Below are 13263 nucleotides of genomic sequence, written 5' to 3' on the forward strand. Positions count from 1 at the left end.
ATCTAGGGGAAAAAAAACCTGAAGAATTTGTTTTATTTGCCTACTGAGGTATCATATACAATTATTAATATAATTCAGATAAGTCAAATTTCTTCTAGGATTATTCCCAAAGAATTTCACAGAGTTTTTGTTTTTGTTTTTTTTCTTTTGTTATGAAGTACCAGCTCTTACAATTCTAAAACTTTTCTAGTCCAGCTAGTTTGTCTCTGGGTGGGGAGAGGGAGGAATGACTTCTCTGGAGACTCTCAGCACTGGCATTGGCTAGAATTAGGAGCTAGTTAGGTCTGCAAAGGTTTAACAGTGAAATCACTCTTTCCCAGTGGTTAGGCTCAACCTTGGGAAAGGGTGTAGGTCAGGTCTTATTTAAACAGAGTGGGTAGCTCATCCCTGATATGTTACAACATTACTATGCTCCTAAAGTTAAATGTTGGGTTTATTAATTGGGAAGAGCTTTAAGAGGCAATGTTGTGGAGTGCAATGTGAACTTTCCAGGTTTCTGCTCACCTCAAAGTCCACTGGGACATTCTTAGAATGTAAGTGAATTCTGCAGTTATGCTACATTGACCAAACACTATAAAAATTGAAGATTAACTTAAGTCAATTGTAGCATAAGAAACTTTACATGATGTTAATAAGCAGTAAGTTTAACTTCTAACGTTTTCTGTTTGGGGCAAGAATTCTCAGCCTGCATGAATTTTTCCTAAATATCAAAAATTAGCAGACTTATGGAATGTAAGTTAATTTTTCATTATAACATCTAACATATGATTGCGATTGATATAACTCCATTTTGAGGATTTAGATATTTTTATTATCCTCTCAAAATACTCAAATATATACATTTGAGACCCAATATTTACTTCTCAATGTCACATTTAAAAGATGGCACCTTGGCCTCCATTATAAATCAGATTGTGTAATGTAAAAATTAGTGCTTAGAAATCATTAAGCAAATTCTGATGCACAGGTAAATATTTTATACAAGCAGTAAGTTCTCATTATCGTAATCATAACTTCAACCATTCCACTCATCCAGTCAGACCATACCAATCTCCCTTAGAAATAGTAGTACAATTATCTTAATATGTTGAATTATCTGCCTTCCTCAATAGATTCCAAGCTCCCTGAGGAGAAGGATCATCACATTCAACTCATACAATATTGGGTCTCCAGTACATAGGACAGCCTCTGGAACCAAATGCACATTTAATAACTCTTTGATGAATTAAGTTAAACAGAGAAATGGAAGCAGCTCAACCAGAGGACTAAGAGACAATGTATGTTTCTAGTGCAGTCCTCTTCTAAGCCAAGACCATTTGTGCTGATTGACTCCTGCTTCTAAGCTTTGGGCTACTGTGCACTCTGGTATTAAGTCAGAGCTAAATATTTCCTTAAACCACAACTGTGAGAATCCCTTTCTTGAATGTTATACATTTGAATTTCATCTGGTTAATATTTAGGTATTGTTCTGTATGTTAATCTATCACCTACTAATATTACCCAAATTTTATGTGGTATAGAAAAAAAAATCAGACTTGAACTTTCTCTAAAGTATAAACATAGTATTGATTAATTGATAGAGATCATAATATTTCTAAATAATTTTGCTCTGAAGGACATTGTTAAGAATTGTTAATCACACTCTCAAACACTAATTGGAATAGGAGAACTGGATAACTCACTTATTTTATCATTTTCTAAATCTTACCTTCATTATTTGCAATTCACTTAAACTTCCATTTCACTTCATTGTTATATTTATGTATTAGATTTTGACAATTAATATCAGCAAAATGCTATTTACATATATGTTCAGCTTCCTCCATTATTCCTTTCATTATATGTATGGTTAGTATTACTATTATAATTCCCAGTTGACATTTAAGTATAAGGGATCAAACAACTTATTTAAAACTTGTTGCCATAAAATCTTCACTCTGTGTGTGTGTGTGGTGTATGAAATATATCAGTCTAGGACTTCTTTTCTGGAAGGTCCTGTTTTATTCTGGTCAATTCTATTCCCCTTTCTAATCATCACTTTATTTTTTTATCAACTTACTGTTTTTTAAGAAGTTTGTTTTCTCAAGAATGTTTCTAAGATGTGATAACTAATTGTTCTCTGATATAATGTGGTGGAGGTGCTAATTATCACTACAACGGCAATCATCTTACAACATATAAATGTTTAAATTAATATACTGTGCACCTTAAATTTAGGCATTGTTATATGTCAAATACGTTTCCAAATAGAGTGGAAAATTATTGTAATCTGATATAATTGAATGAAATCTCTGCTGACTTTTTTTTATATATATTTATATATTTTTTATATATATTTTTTATATATACTTTATGCCCTTTTACTCTCATGAATCTGTCATAATTGGTAAAATAATGCATACCATCTTCTTCTGGAAGCACTCATTTTATCAAACCTAATTAGTGCACTCTCTCTGGTACTTTAGATAGAGAGGAGAGCTCAAATGAGTAAGTACCTCCATTGTTCATTCTTATCCCTGTCAGAGAGTGCTCGTTAGGTGTCTCCAGGTATTTCTGAAGTTTGTGTCTCTAGGTAATCCCAAAACAAATGAGGAGAAAATAAAAGAAAGAAGGCAGGCATTTAATTAATCAAATAGTTCCTGAAGTCCTACTCTGTACCTGGCAATATTCTAGACTATAGGAATACCTCAGTAAACAAAACAGACAAAACTTAGCCCTCATGAAGCTTTCTTTATGTGCTATGCTGGCCAGTAGAACTTTCTATGATAATGGAAATGTCCATATCTATACTTCCAATACAGTAGCTAGCCACTAGCCACATATGGTTATTGAACACCTAAAATGTGGCTAGTTTCACTAAATCTTAAATTTCTACTTTTATTTAATTTTATGACATTTAAACTTAAACCTGTGGCTAGTAGCTTCTGTACTGTACAGCATGATCCTAGTGTTTGTAGTGTCTTTGTGGGGGGGGGGGCAGGGGGAGTATGAAGGAAGGCAAGTTGGGTGGACATGGCATAAGAAAATGAAAATGAACGAGACTTCTTCCTTCAGACTTCTTAGTCCTTTTCAAGACTGAGAGTCTGGCTAAAATGATTCGGAAAGCCACAAGATATATGAGTCCCTGAAATACATAATTAAGCTGCAAAATGGTCTTTTTACTGATAGGCAATCATGTTGATGTCACAATTAACGCCTGAACACCAGTTAATGTCCACATAGGGAAGAATAATTACAAAAAGTCATTAATTAGGATCTATTTACTATTCCATTGTCAAAACTAATTGCCTGGAGTAAGATGTTCTCCCTTGATTAATAGCTTTAAAAGTGCAAGGGCCAAATCTATGACGGCTACTGTTTCCCAAGAAAAGTGCTTAAGGTTCTGGGAGCAGAACCTTAACAACCATCACTTGTGGTTTGGCTGCCCAGGCCAGACTTCAGTGTTAATTTCAAGACAGTTAACTGAGTTTGATACATTCAATAGGTGATCCAAATACCACTTTTTTCTATAAAGATGCAACCCTTTCCAAAAATAGAACCTTCTGTTCTTGAAGTATTGCTTTTATTTTGGAAGCTTCAGCCAATATGTAATATGGAGTTACAGTGAAAAGCCTAAGTCCCTCTTTGATACAGATTGCTGTGTGAGTTCACTACCCTACTCAGCGATCTGTCTACCTTAATTCAACCTTAGATTTTTGGTGGGTTTGTTTTTTTTGTGTTCTTTTGTTTTTTGTTTGTTGTTTTGTTTTTCCAAATTGACCCTTTTAATAAAAGGTACCAATACTCAAATGATCTAATAAATACATATATAACAAAAGTGAAAAAAGTAAAAGTAACTATGTGAGATGAGGTTCTTCCGAAAAACTGTCTTGTCAAGCATTCTAGGAGTCTGAGCCAAAGAAACACCACCATTTAGCTCATTCTTCTGCCCACCCACTCACACTTTTTGACCCACCTTCATACCCAGCTAATTCTAGTACTCCCTCTAGGGAAGGCTCCATATTAGCCCGGGGGTTCGCCAGCATGTGGTAAACAGACTGAAATTTTAAAAAGCGAACAGCTGTAAAATGCGGCCAATGGTGGTAAAGGTGCTTCCTGTCCTTCCTGATAGAGAAGGATGTGGGTACTGACCAGCTAAGGAGAGCTGTGCCCGGAGCGGTCACTGCAATGTCTCAGCCCTGCGACCACAGACTGCAAAACACCAGCAGGACTGGAATGACACCTGGGAAAGCTTAGTAGTGCCAAGTAGAGGACAGGTATAACTCACAGGACCTCAAAGAAGTGGAGGGTCACCAAAAGCAAACAGCAATGGGTTATTTTCCTGACCCGTGGTTTTGGTAGAAAGATAAGAAAAGTAACTTTTCACTGTCCACAAAAGCTTCCTCCCCTTGGTTTCACCTGCCCTGAGCTCCCTACCTTCTTAGCCTGGGATGGAGTCTAAAGGCAAGGTGAGCACAGCCCGGGGCAGGAACTAGCCACCAGGAACAGCTTATCTTCACCCTGTTCCACCTGGAGGATGGTTTTAGTATTAAGGTTACTTACTTTTAACGTTTTTACTTGCACAAACTTAAAGCTATAGTTGCAGCCCTAAAAGGTGAACATTTACCCATTTCTTCTGTCCTTTTGTCAGAAAAGAGGCAGAACAGCTAAAATTGGGTAGCGGTGCTTCCAGAGACAAGTTAAAGGCATGCATTGAAATGCGATCCCGGAAGGCATTTAGGGCGTTCTGCAGAGACCCAAAACAGACTGTAGACATACGCAGGAAATGTCACTCGGATTCAGCCAGACACAGCCAGTGGTGGAGCATTTACCCAATCCGAAAATTAGCAACTGTTACTCATACAAATCTTACTACAATCTGATTGCAGTTAACTCTACCTCAGCCTAAAATAAAGCCACAAGTAGTGCTGCATGTAAAAAACCAAAGGGAGAAAAAGTCTACAGGGCCATACCATCCGACAAGGCGTCATACCCCTGGTGGGCAGCAGGGGAGGAAAGTCTGCAGGGAAACCACGTAAGAGTGCTTTGAATATTTCCCCCCATTTGAGTTAGTCCCACAGTTCTTTAAGTTATTCTCTTGACTGATAGAATAAAATATATCCAGAGTCTGAATTTTTTGCTACAACTGATGTCAGGCCATAGAATTCCTCAATAGCTTGGGCATCTATTTTCTCTACAATGTTATCATCAAACAAAAGCCTGAAGCCATGACTCTTCACAATCGTAATATAATGCCCACGATTAGGACCACTGCCACAGTGAACTACCCGGGCCACCAGGTCGTACATGCGGTCCAGTTCACAGCATCGCTGGAAGTGCTGAAGAGCCCGAGTTCCAGTGGGAAGACCACCCAGTGAGACAGCGTAGAGACAGCGTGGTGTACCTATGGAGTTGCTCCATGTACTTGAACCACTCTAGGTGCAGGGCCAAAATCATGGGCAGCTTTTTTACTCTCATCCTTTTCTGGGCCTCTTGTTCGCTGCAGCGCGTTTCACGATAATATGTCTGTTCTGTGTTGCTGAAGTCTCTTAGACAGTGGGTAACAGATGTATTCTGCTCCACGGTGACAGAAAGGTCAAGAAAATCTTCATCTTTGCTACTAACCATATTACAGATGGAAGCGATGTTTCGGACAGTCAATAGTCTAAAGGTTGCAGCGATCCCGCACCACCATCTTTATAAGGTGAAAACAGGACTGTTCACCGTGGAGCACTGGCGGGGAGGCGGCCCAGGGTCTGGCTTGCAGTTTGGCTGGGAGAGGGAGGCCGGGGGTGAGTTTGTTTTTTTGTGGAATCCAGGATGCGCATATTTACTGGGCCCTTGGGTGTTGAGGTGGTATCCAAAGAGCAAAATCTTCCAGCAGCAAAGCTGGATGATTTCTCTGGCCTCTCTGGTTGTAATTCCTAGACCCTTTCTCTGAGCTTCCAAAGATTATTCATTCCATGAAACAACCTGAGGATCGAGACAAGTAGCAAATGATGGCAAATCTTTCCCAGTCCAGGAATTCAGTACAAACTCGTAGAATAAATGAGTAAGTGAATAACAACTGAATCCCATGAAGAAATAAAAGCACATTTGAATCTCCCACATTTTGTATTTCTATAACAAAAATTGAAGCTTAACAAATAACTTCATATAATTTTGTTCTTATCAACATATTAGAAAAATAAAGAGCCCTAATTCAACGATTAAAAATGACATTCCCCTGATGATAGCAAGTTCTACCATTCAGTATTTTATTCTGAACTATTTACTGTTTATTAGTGGTTTGTAACTGTGGGGTGAAAATACATATAGAACCCTTTGGCAGGGGGAGGTCATGACCCCCACATTTGAGAATAATTTACTAAACGTTATGTATTACTTTAGTGTCCCATGACAATAAAATGGAAAATGTTAAATACAATAAATACACTAGAATGCTATTGCTTTCCATTCATTTCCATATATTTTCAATATATATATGCATATGTGACATATATGTGTGTGTAAAAGAAAGAGAGAAACCAGAATGAATGCAAAGAGAATTTTCCACATTCCTCACACCACTTTTTTTTTTTTTTTTAATCATTTCAGGACCTCCAAAAGTCACCAGGACAGAATTAGATACGTAAGAAACTGGCTAGAAGAAACCTGGGGAGAGAGAGTAAGGCCTCTGAGTGAAAGCTGAGGTGACACCCTAATGTACCACGACTAAAGGCTGTCAGCTGACCATGCTCTCCACCGCAGGGTTTCTGTGTCAAGGAGGTCTGAGCAATGTCCTGCCGTAGCTGTTACAACCACCAACCATCCTAACAAGATGAAGGGTACAACTGTCATCATAAAGTATTCCCCCTTATAATATTTCAGTGACTATCATTACAAAATCCCATGTTCGAACTGTTCTAGATTAAAGGACTAAAGAGACATAATAAAATATAATTAATACATCTTCCTTGTAGGGATGCTGGCCTTAAAACAGTATTAAAAAAACAGCTATAAAATATATTTTGGGGACAGTTGGTAACATCTGAATATGGACTGGATAGTAGATGATTTTAGGAAAATATTGTAAACTTTCAGATGAGCTAACAGTATTGTGGTTACATAGGAGAGTTTCAAATTTATTATAGATGTATACTGTGATATTTAAAGATAAAACACCATGATATCTTTACTTATAAATACATTGATGACAATAAAAAAGTAGCAAAAAAGTCCAAATGTTAATAGGTATTAAATATGTTTAAGTATATGTCTGTTTATTAAATATTTCTCTACTGTAATGTGTTTGGATATTTCATAGTTAAGATTTTAAAGAAAAATATGAGCCAGTGTTGTTCTTTTAAAACACATTCTAGGGGCGCCTGGGTGGCTCAGTCGGTTAAGCGTCTGCCTTTGGCTCAGGTCATGATCCCAGAGTCCTGGGATCAAGTCCTGCATTGGGCTCCCTGCTGAGCGGGGAGCCTGCTTCTCTCTCTGCCTGCCACTCCCCCTGCTTGTGCGTGTGCTCTCTCTCACTCTTGCTCTCTCTGGCAAATAAATAAATAAAATCTTAAAAAAAATGTTATTACTCTACATTCATGGTAAATTATGAATAAAGATATAATTAAAGAAATTATTTCATCTATAGATGAAAACTGTTTTCTTTTTTTAATTTTATTTTCTGACAGAAATTCACTTTATTATAACTACTTTCAGAATCACACATGGGGTGCCAGGGTGGCTCAATCCATTAAGCAAATGACTCTTGATTTCAATGATCTCAGGGGCATGAGATTGAGCCCGCATGGGGCTCTGTGCTGAGTGTGGAGCCTGCTTAAGATTCTCTCCCTCTCCCTCGGCCCCTCTACATTGCCACACGTGCACACTCTCGAAAGAAAGAAAGAAAGAAAGAAAGAAAGAAAGAAAGAAAGAACGAAAGAACGAAAGAAAGAAAGAAAGAAAGCCACACTACGAGATATACTTTTAATATGCATCACTCAGATGCCAAAGGATCCATTTCTCCAATTTTTTTATATAAAGGAATATTTGTTGTGAAATTTATTTTAAAATGCTAATTTTGCTTTAGTTAGAGAATCTTTAAGAAACAAATAGTATACTGGTATGTGAGTGGTGAACAGATTGGCAGGTCCTAAAACTCCCAACTATATACTACATCTCTCATTTTCTGTGGTTACCTCTCTAGTCTCAACATTATCCTACTTAGCATATAAAAACAGATGGTGTCTACACCTATCATGGCGAAGCACTGTGAATGTGTAGAATTTCCAAACCACTTTGCTGTACATCTGAAACTAATATAGCATTATATGTCAACTACACTTCAATAGTGATAATTTTAAAAGCAAACAGATCATGAGATTAAAGTAGGCTACCTATAAAGTTTACGATATGTTAAACAGTGAGAGAATTACTCTAGTCATCTAGATACTAAAAAAAAAAAAGCACTAACTGAGAAGGATGCCATTTTTGCCAAAAGCTAATATTGTGGTTACAAAGAATGAAGAGATTTAAGTCTGTGCCATATTTAACATCATCACTTTAGTCCTCCAAATCAATACTTTCAGTAAGGTCTGAATTCATACACACAATAGAGATCATTAAAAAATAATAATCTAGTTTAAAAAATAAAATTCTCTGAGATTCTACAGCAACATAAATGCAGCCAATAATTAAAAACACATTTATTCTTCACGTGCTTTTAGCAGAAGCAGCTTATACATATGACAGGGAAAGGAATTTTATTCATGCACGTTACTCAGTATGAGGAAACTAAATTATCAACCCAGCATCTTATACACTTGAATTTTCCTTTCCAGATAATACGATGGATTTTTAATAGTGCCTTAGTAGCTATGTTTCAAGCTCTGTAGAAGTCCTAAATACCATTTCAATTAATGAAGAAGTATCAATGTCTTGAAAACACAAATTATCTATTCTTACGTCATCTTAGTGATTATTCTACGCTATGTTAAATTCTGCTTTTCTGAATGGGATCCACATCCTGTCTGCAGTGCAATCTAGTAATCAAATACTCCAAGTGCTTCAATTCTTAGCAAACATTAATATTTTTCCCTCTGCTGGCAGAAAAAATTACCAACACAATGTATTTATTCAATTACTATTTATTCACTCAGTCATACATACATTCACTCAACATTTCAATATTACACAAGATTCTAAGGATATAAAAATAAACAGTCAAGGCACTCTCCCTAAAGTACTTATGTAAAGGGAGATGCAAACTATTAATTTTAATACAAAATGATAAGCAGTATCATGGAGGTAAGCTGAATCTCTCCCCTATTGCATTCTCTAGGTATAGGACCATCTCTACATGTAGAAAAATTCAATCCTTCTAGATTCAAATTTGTTAGAGTCTTTGGCATTTGTTATTGTTGTTTCCAAGTCATTGAATCAAAATTGTGTTTAAGGATGAGTAGCCCATATTATACAAACAACAGTCAAAATGCACATCTCCATCCCTACTCCCTCTAATTCTGATTCCACTGATTTTATACAGTTTCCCTGTTCATTTTCTGTCTCTTCTGGGGGCATAGCAATAGTGGTAATTTTCCACATACCTTAATTTGTTATTTAATATTTTGGTTGTGGAGGATATGTTTTCACTCATGCTCTGTCACATTCCTCCCCACACTCTCTTCTAACCAAGGCTATCTTCTCTTTTCTGATAATGTTTGCCTTACATGTGTCCATATTCAAGGCAGCTAAAAATTTATACAATATGTCTACTGCAACCTTAGACAAAGAAATTATGGAAGGCAAGGACACCAAAGTTCTTTTATAATAAAGTAGGGGTAGGGTGACATATGTTTTGGGTCACCAACCATTTACCAACATGCACATAGAGTTATGATAGCAGAAAAGCACAGACAACTAATATTTTCTCTGAAATTTAAAAAATTTGTCCTATGAGCTAAGGATGAGTATACCAGGTTGTACAGCAAAGAAAAGACACTTCCAGAAGATAATATGACTCTTTTTTTGTAAAGTACGACAGAATGTGTTGTGTATTGGGAATGGCACATAATTTATTATAGTTGGATTACAAGGTTTGCTGAAGAGAGTTTCAGAAATTAACCCAGACAGGTAGCAAGTATCCACTAATAGAGGACTTTATACTACGCAAAGTCTGGATTTTAAGTTATATATGGAAATATACAATAAATAACTTTAAGCAGAAAACTTACATGATTTAAATTTGAATTTAGAAAGATCATCCTTTCTCAACTGTAAGGATTCTGAATAGTCAAGAGTAGTTCAGAATCTATGAAGATAGAATTACCTAGAACTGAGATGAACAAAACCTAGAAGAATATGATTTATTTCCTTTGTCTTCTTATGGTGTACCTGTTAGATAGAAATACATGGATATATGATTGTGTGTGTTCCAATAGGAAATAATATCTATAGCAAAAACAATGCAATGATTATCAATGATTTTTTTTTCATTTGTTTGTTTGGTAGTAATTTCCCAGTAAATCTAACACCCTGACTTTAGACTTTATCTATAGCACATCATCAGGAAAGTCCCTGCATTCTTTACCTGACAGACACCTAACCAGCAAAGATTAGGCTAATGATTGATGAAATGTCCCCTACTTATTCTAAAAGTTTTCAACTCTAAATACATCCTTGAAGTTTCATTTAATGAGTGTAATAGATAAAGTATAACATAGGTAATAATGCTTTCTAAGCCACAGTTCATCTTTTTTTTTTTTCTTCTCAATGACTACTTCACTTACCTATTTAGTTAGATTTTACACTAATTCCACAACATATGGGAGACCAACATCAAGAAAAGTATAAAGTCAACTACAAAGTCTAAGTGAAAACTGGTATAGGGGAAAGGAAGTATTATGGGATGAGAGGAGTCATATTAAACAAATGTGCAAGACCCAAAGGTCAACAAGGTTGTTAGAATTAACCCAGATTTGAAGCTTAGCTCCTTGTTGACCAAAGAGAAAGGAAAATACTGCCAGTTATAAAAATACTCATTGTCAATAGAACACATTTCAACTTTTAAAAGAAGAAAAGCTTGTCCTAATGCATGGTTCTAAAATTGATTTCTCAGAGGCAACTAGAGTCAGAAATTGCTCAACTCATTTATTGGCTTTAGATAAATAACTGGCTTTATTTTCACCTCTTAATGTTCAAAAAAGTTGCTCATGGCCAATTAATTCTCAGAGAGGGTACATTTACATGTTAAAGGGTAAACATTTAGACTATAGCAATTAGGCAATTCTTCAATTTGCAAGACAAGGATAGAAATCGTAAGTTTTACCTGGATCACATTTCTATATTTAACAAGACAAATACGATTTCAGTAAGATATTATCTATGAAGATAGATTAACCCATACAAATCTTTAAAATGTTTAGTATAAAAATACTATTTTTCCAGGTTAATTTTTAATTATTTATTGTGTGAATAAACCTGAACACTCAAAAACTTTATCAAGCATTTGTTACTATCAAAAAGTGAGGGGCAAGAAAGAATTTTTTCTCATCACACATAAGAAAATATAGCACCATAAAAAAAATAAATAAAAGGAAAACTGGTTCAAATGGGTGCAAAATGAGAGTAGCAGTTTTATACATTCTCTCCATACACATGATCTCTTTTTGATCTTGCATTATAATAATAATATTACTAATAGAAAAATCAAATTTTATTTAAGAATCACAAAACAAACATGAACAATATGATAGCGTGGGAAGCAATAAATGTTAGATATTCTAAATAAAGAAAAATCAATGATAAGTTCTCACACAATCGAATGATATATGTGTGTGTGTATATATATATACCTAAGTGATAGATAAACAATAAATAAATAAATAAATATATAGATATAATAAATAATAAATTTATATAGATGAAATTATAGATGTATATAAATAGGCAAATAGATAAGTAGATATAAATAGATAAATTTAAAAGAAGTTTGAAGAAGATTCTGGAAAAATGGCACTTTAAATTAGCACCCTTCTCCTAAATCAAAACCCTCGTCTCTTCTGAGCCAAGCTAAGGCTGCCGTTGGAAGGCAGGTGGTGCAAGAATGTATTAGTGAAGCTTCAAGGTTCTGTTTTGAGTTCTGAAGGAAACAAATGTTACTGAACTCCTTTCTGACCAGGAGGAGATGCTGAGGAACATTGTCAATGGATCCCAAGGAGTGGTTAGATCACCGATCGAAAATGACACCCTGGAGGAATGTTAACCAAAGTTGGAATGAATGTTTCTCTTTTCCTAGTCTCACATTACTGAAGAGACCTTAAAAGCAAAACTACATTATCACTAATACTAAGAGTAGGAAGGTGGCAGTAGGGAACAAGATAAGGGCTTTCTGTCATCAGACATTGACAACAGATTTGTTAATATCTGCTAGTCCCAATAAGAAGAAAATCCTACCATTTGTGTGTCATGATTTAAGTAGCCCAAACTGGGTCAGGCCCCAGGCCATGAAATTTGCAAGAAATGTAACATGCAAAAGACATTGCTAATAAGTTTTTGGAAAAAAGATCAATCAGAAAAGAACAGGAAACTTGTACCAATAATTAAATCACTTAAGGGACCAGATAGCATTCAAATATACATTATATATTCAAATTAAATTCAAATTACACCTTATGGAAATTACCAAAATTAAAAGTTTATTAAATGAAAAAAATCAGTTGATAAACTGGTGGAGGCTGAAATATAAATTAAAAGTCTGGAACATTAAGTTTAAGAAACATATTAAAGCAATCCTTTAGACAAACTCATCAAAAAGAAAAGGGAGAGAGAGGGAGAGAGGATCTAAATAAACTCAGAAATGAAAGAAAAGAAATAAAAATGAACACCACAAAAAATAAGGGATTTTAAGAGAATATTATGAAAAATTATATACCAAGAAATTGGACAACCTAGAAGAAATAGATAAATTCCTAGAAACATATAACCTACCAAAACTGAAACAGGAAGAAAGAGAAAATTTGAACAGACTGATTACCAGCAAAGAAATTGAATCAGTAATCAAAAAACTCCCTACCAATGGCTTCACAGGTAAGTTCTACCACACATTTAAAGTAGAGTTAATACCTATTCCTCTCAAACTGTTCCAAAAAGAGAAGAGGAAGCAAAGCTTCCAAATTCATTCTAAGGAGCCAATATTACCTTTACCAAAACCACATAAATACCCTACAAAATAAAGAGAACAATAGGCCAATATCTCTGATGAACATAAATGTAAAAGTGCTCAACAAAATATTAGCAAATTAA

General features: G+C 35.3%; 1 pseudogene; it reads right to left on the minus strand.

Moving 5' to 3' along the window:
- Window positions 1-1514: 1514 nt before the first annotated feature.
- LOC129045339 (ubiquitin carboxyl-terminal hydrolase 46-like) overlaps window positions 1515-13263 on the minus strand; it is a 234503-nt pseudogene continuing 222754 nt past the window's right edge.

The sequence above is a fragment of the Mirounga angustirostris genome, unplaced genomic scaffold (assembly GCF_029215605.1).
Source record: "Mirounga angustirostris isolate CCGP_5_RB_7025 unplaced genomic scaffold, mMirAng1.0.hap1 SCAF_1, whole genome shotgun sequence".
Lineage (NCBI taxonomy): Eukaryota > Metazoa > Chordata > Mammalia > Carnivora > Phocidae > Mirounga > Mirounga angustirostris.